Here is an 11,701-nt window from a genome sequence, read left to right as displayed (position 1 = left end):
TAGATTATATACAAGTAATAGTTTGGGGGCAGAAGTATCATTTTATTAAGAAGTAAATCAATGCATTTCAGGGACCTAAATTTTCCATGGCATAATGGCGGCTAGTTCCAAACAGATTTCCACTAATGTCAAGCTATGTTTGGTCAAATAATGAAAGAGCCTAATCAACATGCTTTTAAAAGGACTGAAATAAAGTCATAAATCACAAAACCATGGAATTTTGAAGTCGAAAAAACATTAAGAATCATTTTGTGCAAATCCGTGTATCATAGAAAAAGACTATAGAGGCAAATTGAAGATTGCCTCAAATCATGATTAGTTAAAGAGCTGAGACTAGAACCAATTCTGTTCTCATTTTGCTCTTCAACCTTGGACCAACTACTTCCAAAGGAAAGCCATTTGCACATAAGTTATTTTACATCACTGAATTAATTTGGACGTTTTGCATTTAAGAAATCTTATTTGCAAAATCTTTTTCGTAGTAGTCTTTCTGGGGCAAATTTAAATTTAGTTTGCACTTTGCTACCTTCTAGTGGCTTCCTCATGTGTTTTGTAAGCGGATCTTGGACCATTTCAACTAAATAAAGATCAATCTAATGCCAGAACCCAATGACCTTGAAGATGTGTGTTAATATCAGATTATAGTGAAGATTCGTATCGCAAAATAGCTAAATACAGCTACCTGAGTATAGAAGGTGCCAAAAATATTTCGATTAAAAAAAGAGAAGAAAATTTTTTCCCAGTAATAATGAAGCTGGGAGTGTGTGGCAACAGAGTGTTGATTGTAGAAAACTGCTTTAAGAGTTGTCATGTTTCTCATCAGATTTTAGGTGTGCATATCTTTTCCACAAACGAAATGGCACAATCTTGCCTCTTTGTAATTTAAATGTATGAACATATTCAAAGAAAAACCCTATACAACAGACCGGCAATGTACCAGTTTAAAAAACATTGGTTAAGTATAAATTTAAGAAACAAATTAATAGCTTTGTCACTTGGTTTTACAAAGATAGTACATTCTGCACCTAAAATACTATCTTTAGTATGGCTCAAACATGCCTAGAAGATTATTTCTTTAGAATCTAATTTTCTTTTACAAACACTTCAGCAATTCACAAACATTTTCCCTTTATCCATTCCCAAGACTCAGGCCAAAATACTAATTTTGGCAGATGTTTAAAAGAGCAAAAAGGGCACCAATAATATTAAAGCAATAACATATGATATATAGTATAATATATGATATATGGTATAATATGTGGTAAAAGTACTAACTTTCATCTATAAGATGAATAAGGTCTGAGACTCTATAACATAGTGATATAGTTGATAATACTATATCATACAATTGGTATTTGCTAAAAATAGAACTGAAATGTTCAAAGAAGAAGGAGAAGGAGGAGAAGAAAAGTGAGGTGATGGAGTGTTAATTAGAACGGAGGAAGCAATAAAAATACATAAGTGGATAAAAAGGCATTCTCAATGTTCATTTATTTTTATTTATTTAATTTTACTTTTTATTTTTTATTTTTTTAGGCAAAGCAACCCTTGGTTGACCTCACAGATTGCAAGGACCTTGTCAGCTTACGATCCCTTATTTTTTATTTATTTTTTTACACCTACAGCACCTGGTCTTCCTAGGTGGTCTCTCATCCTAGTACTAACCAAGCCTGACCCTGCTTAGCTTCCGAGATCAGATGGGATCAGGCTTGTTTAGGGTGGCATGGCCATAGACACAAGGTTCATTTAGAACATATATCATGGGGCAAATGCTGTTCAAGATTACAAACATATAGCTGTAAATAAAGATGTAAAAGCTCCTTGCTCTTATGGAATTAAGTTTTCAAAGGTTGGGGAGGAGATAGACAATAAACAAATAATTTCAATAGTGTTTAGATTCGGCCTTGTTAGGAAGCAAATAGCAACATGATTTTTTTTTTCATCTTATGGTTTTCACAGCAAATTTTCATCCTTTATGCCCTTAAAACTTTGTAACGAGTATTTGGGCTACTTACTCTTATTGTACTGAGGGTAAATGCTATAGGTAGGCTCCTTCAACACCCAGTCCAACCTTTTATTGATTTCTCTTCTGTGCTATACAAGTTAGAGGACAAACACTTGCCTTCTCAGACCCTTTTGCAGCTAAGACTAGCCATGTGATGCAGCCAAGACTAGCCATGTGATTCAGCTATGGCCAATGAAACATAAGATGAAGTCAGCTGATGGTGCCGCTGTCCCTTCCTCTCTCTTTCTTCTGGAATATACAAGTTGCTTGAGGAATGGCAGCTATCACCAAGGAAAGCAAAAGGATCTTGGTTCATCACTGATTCTCTAAGCCAGCTCCGAACAGCCTATATCCCACATTTGGTCCATGAGACAAATACAATCCTTACTCATTTCAACCATTGTTGAGTTTTCAAATATGTATGAACACAATCCTAACTGATATAATACTCATGTTAGAGAGGACACTTTGATTCAGAAGAGTTAAATAAGTTGCCTAAAATCATGCAGCAAGTAAATCATAAATTTAATTGCAGACCTCTCAGACCTCCATGCTCATTGCTTTTGTCACATCTCACTGCAAGCTATTTTTAAAAAACTTTCCTTGAGGTATTATTGACATACAATACATGGCACTTATTTAAAGCATAATTTCATGAGTTTTGACATACATATGCACCCATGAAACCATCACCCCAATCAAGACAATAAACACATTCATTGTTCCTAATAGTTTCTTCACGCTCCTTTGTAACCCTTCTCTCCTGCCACCCAATCACCTCCTCTCTCTGGTCTCCATATAGCTTTTCTTCTGCTTTCTGTCACTATAGATTAGTTCGCGCCTTATAGAATTTTACATAAATGATGAAAGTATATATTCTTTTGGGTGGAGTCTGGCTTCTTTAAGTCAGCATTATTATTCTGAGATGTATCCATGTTGTTGCCTATATTGATAGTTTGTTCTTTTATATTGCAGAATGGATGGCTATTGAATGGATAAATCATAATTCTTTTATCCATTCACCTGTTTGCAACTGTTTTCTATCCTTTGCATTTGTTATTTGATTCTTTTTCCCCTTTCCCTTCTTTTTCTGCCTTGTATGGTTTTAATTGAGCATTTTATATGCTTCTATGCTTCTATTTTTTCTTCTTAGCATATCAATTATACTTCTTTTAAAAATTTCTTTAGTGTTTGCTTTAGTGTTTGCAGTATACATTTACAATTTATCTAACTGCTTTCAGATAACACTATACTATATCACAGATAGTTCAGGTACTTTATGAAAGAGTATTCCCAATTTATTCCTCTCATCTCATCGCATTGTTTTCATTCATTTCAATTATCCACATACTATAATTATCCATTATATTATTGCTATTGTTACTTTGAATAGTTATCTACTGAATCAATGAAGAGTAAGAAAAGTAAAATATCTCATTTTGCCTTCCTTTATTCCTTCTCTGACATTCTCCCTTTCTTTATGTAAATTCATGTTTCTGAGCTATATTATTTTTCTTCTGCTTGAAAAATTTCATTTAAAATGTCTTGCAGGGCATATTTGCTAGCGATATATTCTCTTTTTTATTTGAGAAAGTATTTATTTCTCCTTCACTTTTAAAAATAATTTTACTGGATCTAGAATTCTACTTTAATTGTTTTTTTTCTTTCAGTACCTTAAATATTTCACTTCACTTTCTTCCGGCTTTCATTGTTTCTAATAAGAAGTTTAATATAATTCTTATTCTTTTTCCTCTGTAGGAAATGTGTTTCTCCTCTGGCTTCTTTCAAGATTTTCTCTCTTATTTATTTATTTTTTGGGTTTTCAGTTTGAATGTGATATGCCTAGGTATAGTTTTTTTTGTTTTGTTTTTTGTTTAGTATTTATTTTCCTTGGTGTTCTCTAAGTTTCTTGGATCTATTCTTAGGTATCCACTATTCATTTAGGAAAATTCTCAGCATTTTTACATCAAATATTTCATTTGTTTCATTCTCTCTCTCTTTTCTTCTGGCGATCCCAATTAGTCATAAGTTATTCCTTTTGAAATTATCTCACAGTACTTGGGTATGCTGTTCTGGGGTTTTTCTTCATTATTTTTTCTCTTTGCATTTCAGTTTGGGAAGTTTCTATGGACATATCATAAAGCTCATTGATTCTTCTGTGGCTGTTCCCAGTCTACTGATGAACCATCAGAAGCTTCCTTCTTTTACAGGGTTTTAATTCAAGCATTTCCTTTTAATTTTTTTCTATCTTTCTGCTTACATTACTCACCTGTTCTTGCATGTTGTCTACATTTTCCATTGGAGCCCTTAACAAATTAATCGGTTATTATAAATTTCCTGTCCAATCATTCCAAAATGGGTGTCATATCTGAGTCTGCTTCTGAATGTTTGTTTTGTCTCTTTTGACGGCTTTTTCTCGCCTTTTAGCATGCCTTGTAATTTTTTTTAAAAAGCTTGATTTTATGTATTGGATAATAGTAACTGATTTAAACATACCTTCAGTGTAAGAGTTTATTTTATTTGGTAGCGTTATGCTATGTTTACTGTTTGTAGCTGTAGGTCTCCGAGGCTTCAATTTCCTTCAGTGTCCTCATTTCTGCATGATCTGTAGTCTTTGAGTTCCCTAAGAATACCTTCTTAAATAGAGTATCTGCCTCGCAGCTCTTCCAGCTGTTATCCACAGGTGTCATATTGGAGGCCTGTTGGTGTGCCGGAAATAATGGGGAGGGGAAGCATTCTATAAACCAGTCTTTTCATGAGCCTTTGTCCATGGGCTGTGACCTTCACAAACATTTTGTGCTTTCAGTTTTTTGTTTGTTTGTTTTTACTTTTTCCTCCCTAGGTGAGATGGGAAGGGTAGAAGGGTTGGAGTTGCATAATTACCCTTATCCTCAAGGTAATGAAACTTTGGTAAAGTCTTTTTTCCCTGTAGAGTAGGCTTTTGTTATGGAGAATGCACTGGGAGTGTTGCAAAATACAGCTAAGATTTTTGCTTAGCTCTTCGCCATAAGAACCTGTGACGTTCTGGAGGCAAAACTCATGAAAATATGTCACCCACAGCCATTCCACCAACCAAAGCTATTGATTCCAGGAGTATGTCACCCTCATATTAGTCTACACTCAGGTCCAGCAATTTGTCAAAATTACTATTTAAGTATTCCTATCAGTTTATGGTGCTGACAGCTTCTATACCAGACAGGCTGATATTGGATGTGATTCTTTGCATTTTCCTGTCTGTCTCTCCAGATTCCAGGGTGGTAGTTTGTTCTGCTACCTCAAATCTCTCATGAAAAAGTCATTAGGTCATTAATTTTCAGTTTATTTAGCTTTTTTCTTATTGTAAGAGTAACTTTCAAGCTCTTTACATATTGGGGCTCATTCCAAGCTAAAGAAAAGAAGCTGACCCCATCACGAAGCTAGACTTCCAGAATCAGTACCCATTCACCTATTATTGTGTATTTAGGTTGTTTCCAATTTTTTACTATTATGAATAAAGCTGCTATGAATTATGAATAAAGCTGCTATGAATATTCATGTATAAGACTTCATGCAGTCATATACTTTCATTCCTCTTGAGTAAATGTCTAGAGTAGAATGGCTAGATCGTTATGTGATGGGTGTATATTTAACTTTTCAAGAAACTAGCAAACTCTTTTCTGGAGTGATTGTACCATTTTCTTTCCCACCAAGAGCATATGAGAATTCTGTTTGCTCCATATTTTTGCCAACACTTGCACATAGAAGGACCTTTCAAAGGAAACATATTCAAAGTTTCTAACTTTTATTACCTATGTGTTATTACTCCCATGTACTTTGATTCTCAAGAATTTTGACCACCATTTTACTTTATTAATTAAAAGTAGCAATAATGATCAGGCAAAGGCCACATTTACGACAGCATTTTAAAGCAATGTAATCATTATTTTCTTGGTATAACATGTCCATAAAATTATCTTGGTCATTAAGAAATCCTATATCAGAGTTTGAAAATATTCAATGTTTATTATAGCTTTACAGTTCAATAAGAGTCATTGAGTTTCTTTCCCCAAGGCATTAATTTAGTCATTTAAAACCAATATAGATAAAAGAGATCTTTCATGGAGCAGAATCAAATTTTGTGAGTCATTTAAAAGAAATAACAATTATGTCATCAGAGAAAAGTCTGAATAGACTTGAGGCTTATAGATACTCTTCCTTTTCTTCTAGGTAGGTTAATAGGTATCGTCTTTGTTAAGGAGTCAACAATCTCTCTATATCACCCCAGCAGCCTGCATCCAGTGGAGCAGAAATATGAGCTCTTTAGTGACATCTTTAGGACACTGCTACAGAGCCAGTTTCTAATAGTCATTAGTCAAAAAGCCACTTCATCTACAAATCTGGTATTGGATGATGGGCCCTGGGTATTCTGTAACAACTCTGTGTTAGTTGTTGATAGTAAATTCATTTTTAAAGACAAGTTTATATTTAAACTTAGAAGAATGTGGGTTCCAAATCTCAGCTGTCTTTTCTATCTGTGTCTCTTGGTCACATCAAATAGCCTTTCCGAATGTCATTTCTTCAGTCATTTCTTCATTAGTAGAGAGGAAGAATCCCACATGAGACAGAACCACACAATAAATATTAATTCTATTTTGAGCTTCTTCATCATGGACAATGTTACTAAACTTTTCCCTAAGCTTCTAACATGTTCAGTAGGCGCTCCTCCTGTAGCTAGGATCCTACATCTAAGAGATTTAGAAGAGAAGTTATACTTATATGAATCATCTGAGAAACATTACAAAGTACCAAAGTAAGTTACAAACGATGGTGCTATAGACAAGGATTCTTATAAGAGGGAATTGGGAAATGAGAAAGGTTCTAAAATTTATTTAATACCATTCTCCCAACACTATACTAGAGTCGCATTAAGTGTTAGATCTCTTCGTGACACAGCTGTGTGAGGAAAGATTTTATGAGTAAATCCTGATACTCAGAGAGGACATATGATCACACAGCTGGTAAAAAAGAAAAACAGAGGTTTAGAACTGTGTGCAGATGACCACAAAACCTCTGCTAGACCTTGGGTACCCAAGAGATGGGCTGGATTTCTCTAAAGAGAAAAGAGAGAAGGGTAGCCTATGAAAAGGAACTAAGTTTTAGATCCAAGATAAGTGAAATATGTCCTGGAAACACTGCTTCTTTGGGCTCTAATAGCCCCTGGGGTTACCTTTCGTGATCATGTTGCCACCTGCTGAGGACTCTAACTTGCTGACTTCTTAGCCCATAAAACTAAAATATATATATCATTATGCTTTGCAACAATTAGAAGACAGCAGCTCATCCTGTGTCAACAGTCCTGATTTATTCACTTATAATATCATATTGCAGTTGGATAACATTATCTTCCCATCTTTTAAAGACATTTTATTGTGTGGTTAACTATGTATTCAGCAGCATGTTGGAAGTATGAGCTTTTCTGAAAAGTAGATCAAAGTTTTATGCTCAAGAAAAAAATGACTACTTTTGAGTCAAGACAGAAATACTACTTTTTATTTTATGTAACTCATTTCTCTAAGCTTGAGACTAAGACCTGAGAGTTCTTTACTGAGGCCTTGCCATTTGACAAATATTTACCATTCTTAAACAGTTTTAAACACTTTCAAACATCAACTTAAATAAAGAAGAAAGTCCATGAAAGATAATAGAATTTAAAACTACAAGTCAACTTACAAAGAAGTTGCTCAGTATGCTCATTTTATAGATGAAAAAAGTGAGATTAGAGAATGAAAGATTTTGCTAGGATCATATTGCCAGTTAGTGACATTTCCTGACTCCCAAACTAGAGCTCCTTCTGCTTTTGTATGCCATTATACTGACTACACTGGGGAACTATTAATTTTTTGTATTATTAAAGAACATCTTGAAAAGTGATCACCACCAAAACAAAACCATTCTTCTGCTACTCTGATCTAAATTATTTTTTGTCTTTGTGCACAACGTACTTTCCAATCTTTGCTCATAAGTATACCTGTATTTACACAGTTCCAAGAACAGTATATATACACAGACCAATTTTTTTCTATTTTTTATTTATAATTATAATTTAAGAGTTGTTCATGTTCCTATTAGCTTTTGGCATCATAGCCCTTGAATTATATATATATAATAATTAATATATCTACTTCTTCATTTTTGAGACTGTTTCATTCTTTCAATTTATCTTTTTCTTCTTTTGATTTTTTTTTCTCAGAATAAATTCTAAGTGATAAGACTTCAGGATCAAAGACTATGAACATTATTATGACTCCTAACACACATTGGTAAGTTGCTTTTCCTGGTTGGTTATAATTTCTTTTAAAAGTAAAATGGAGAAAGGCAGGAGTGTAGGGGGAGGGAGAAAAAATTTCTAAATTTAATGGATTGTGTTTAAAGAATTGAACCTGTTTGTAGAAGGCACAGTATCCCCAGAGATAATATAGCAAGTAAAAAGGAATGAGGCTGGCTTGGTTGCTATGGTAAGTAAAACTATTATTGTTATATATTAATGGGTATTAGGGACTCTTTCTGAAAGGATTTGCTGATCTAAGTTGTTTCTGAGCAAGAACCTCCCCCGCTCTTCCATATCAGGATCTAGTTTATACAATAGCTACCAAAGAGCAAAAATGCTATTTGCATTGGGTTTAAATAGTAGATAGATAGATAGATAGATAGATAGATAGATAGATAGATAGATGCAGAGATAGATAGATAGATAGATAGATAGATAGATAGATACTGCTTTTGATTACTATTTTGGTTAAGTACCCACTTAAGTGCCTAGAGCAAGAATCAGAGTTACAGCAGGTCCAGTTTCCAAAAAAGCTATTGGTCAAACTTTGCCTCAGATCCCCTACAAAACCTTTATGCAGACATTCCTTGTGCTGTAAATTCATGAAACAAGGTCACTTTGCTTGGTCTTTATCTGAAGCCAATGATTGCTGAGTTGTAGATCATATGGCCCGTGGCACAGTTGGGGCACCGAGACATTGGTGACAAACACACACTGTTGGCTTGACCATAGTGGCCTCTCTCTTTTTTTTTATGATGAGTTTTTCTATATCAGATTCTCACTCTCCACTTGAAAGAGCTTTTGCTTCTTTTATAAAGCTATATTCTTAAGACTCTTACATTTTCCTCAGTGAAGAAAAAACATTTTGACTTAGAGTAACCATGGCTGTTGTGGTGAACTTTTGACGAAAATTCAAATAGTCAATATTTCCTTCTTTAATTGGTATGCCCAGGCCTCAAAACAAAAACCTAACTTCCAAATTTCTCAAAGTTTTGGTAACTCTCTGAAACCTACATTTGCATTTCTCTCTCTTTCTATTTAACTTTACCTGATCTCCTTAATGAGCTAAACTTCTTCAGGATTTTCTCAGGAAAAGAATAATCTCATCCTAAAACTACTAGGCCAGAAACAGATTTATAGAAGGCAAATCAAAACCCTTGTCTAGAGCGAAATCAAGGGCTATAATTAAGAAGTTTTCTAAACTCCAAAACACAGGCAAAAGAATGCTACAGAAAACAAACATTGTTAGATACTTATTGTCCTGGACTACAGAACTATACAGACTAATTCAATTAATTTTAGCCCCTTAGGTGGAAAAATATACTTAAAATCATCAGCGTGAAAAAGAAAAGATATAAATAGCCCAGCTATGTAAAATTTTCGGTAAATAGAACATATACTAGATAAGGTAGTTTAAGAAGTTTAGATTAGATTAGATTAAAAATTGTAGAGTAACAATGTAATGTTATGTGTTTGTAACTCTAATTAAAAATAAAATAAAAAATTTTTAAAATTGGTAACCTATTAAAGATGGAAATAGAGTGCACATAATTTTAAATAGTATTCCGGGATAAACAATACTGAAGTAAAAGGGAACTTCATCCTCTCTTTTTGTAAACAGGCTTAAACATGAATTAAGGGATTTAATCAGAAAAAAAATAAAGTTAAATTGCCAATGATAAAAATACCTAATATGTGGACAGACATTTCAATAGCCTTATTGAGCAAACAAGAGAGAAACCGATATAATTTACAGATCTCTAGATAAAACAACCGAAAGGGCCTCTCTTCTGTAATATCTGAGCCTATAGATAACAATACCTAGAAGGAGGGTCACTATTATAATGCTCTGTGACCAGCATCATGATATAGTTCTTTTGCGTCAAACTGTTCATTCCAAAACACCAAAATCTCACTGAAATAAGAATTAGCTACTCCTTCGTGAAGTTTTTTACTTTTTCTTTTTTATTTAAAGTTGGAAACAGGATAAAGTTCACGCTGTGGGTGGATGATTGGCCAACTGCTTTCCCTTTAAGATGTTATAGTGGAGAAAAGAAGGGGAGGGGGAAACTTCTGGAGAGGAAAATCTAGAACAGATGGTGATGTTTACCACTTCATTCACCTTTGCATATGTGAGAAATGCTTGCGAAATTTCTAGGAACTGGGTGTTGCCAGAAAGAAAAAAAAGAAAGAAAAGCTAATTATCAGTAATAACAGCATCAATAAACCTAATCACACCTGGAGTGGTTGAGCTAGAAATAGAAAACCCAGTTTATCACATACTTGCAAAGTTGTCACTTGTGGTAATCAGAGCTTTTAGAAAGGGAGAGGGACTTTTCAGAGCACAACTCCTGTTACTATTTCCTAGCAGTGAAACTCTTGATTAGACTAAGTGAGAAATGCCATTTCTCTAAAAACAGATGTCAAGATTTAAAGCAGGAGTAGAGAGGGCATGTAGGTAGGAATGATGTGTGTGAAACAGACTGAGGAAGGCTGAGACTGTAAATCAGGAGAGATGGATTGTCTGCTAGTTCTGTTCTAACTGGACACGTGGCTCCTCTGGGCTCAGGCTCCCCCATCTGTGTAAGAGAGGATTGGATGAGAGCAGTGGTTTCTGAATGGATATTTTTGCTGCTGAACCTTTTCTTCAAATGGGATCTTTTGCGGAAGCCTTAACATCACAGTTAATTTTAAAGATCAAGATTCTAAAAGATGAAGTTATCTGGTTGATGAAGAGGTGATGAACCCAGAAACCCATTCATTCATTCATTCATTCATACACTAATTTAGTAAATTGTTTTGAACTCCTATTATGTGCCAGGTGGTGTTCTAATGCCTGGGAAACACCAGTGAACAAAACAGACAAATATTCCTGCTCTTATGGACCTTACTTTTTAGCACTGGGGGAGGGGAGAGAAACAATAAACATAGTAAATCAATAAATTATATGGTATGTTAGAAGATGATACATATATTAGAAAAAAGAAAAGTAAACCAGAGGAAAGGAAATCCAGAATGCCGGATTGGTGTTGGGGAAACCGCAATAGAGAAGGAAGTCAGGGAAGGCCTCACAAGAAAGTGAGGATTGAACGAAGATTTGAAAAGGGAGTGAGGAAACCATGAAGCAAGGGGAAGAGCATCACAGGTAGAGAGTGGCATGAGCAAAGGCTCTGCATGGAAGCATACCTGCATGTTGCAGGGACAGTGAAGACAGCAGGGTGGCAGGAGTGCAATGAGCAAAGAGGTGAGTAGTGGGAGAGGAGATTGGTGAGGTAATGGGAGGGGCTAGACTGTGCGGAGGCCTTGAAGAGTCTGGTCAGGAATTTGGCTTTTATACTGGGTGAAATGCGGAGCCACCGAAGGGTTTTGAGATAAGGAGGGGCCTGATG

The 11,701-nt window shown here is 34.8% G+C and overlaps 1 pseudogene; it reads right to left on the bottom strand.

Moving 5' to 3' along the window:
• Nucleotides 1-1,616: 1,616 nt before the first annotated feature.
• LOC111742071 lies at nt 1,617-1,735 on the bottom strand (annotated as a pseudogene).
• Between the last annotated feature and the right edge of the window lie 9,966 nt (nt 1,736-11,701).

Source organism: Pteropus vampyrus, unplaced genomic scaffold, assembly GCF_000151845.1.
Source record: "Pteropus vampyrus isolate Shadow unplaced genomic scaffold, Pvam_2.0 Scaffold85, whole genome shotgun sequence".
NCBI lineage: Eukaryota > Metazoa > Chordata > Mammalia > Chiroptera > Pteropodidae > Pteropus > Pteropus vampyrus.
Note: the sequence above shows the minus strand (reverse complement) of the source record. Positions and strands in the feature narration are given on the sequence as shown.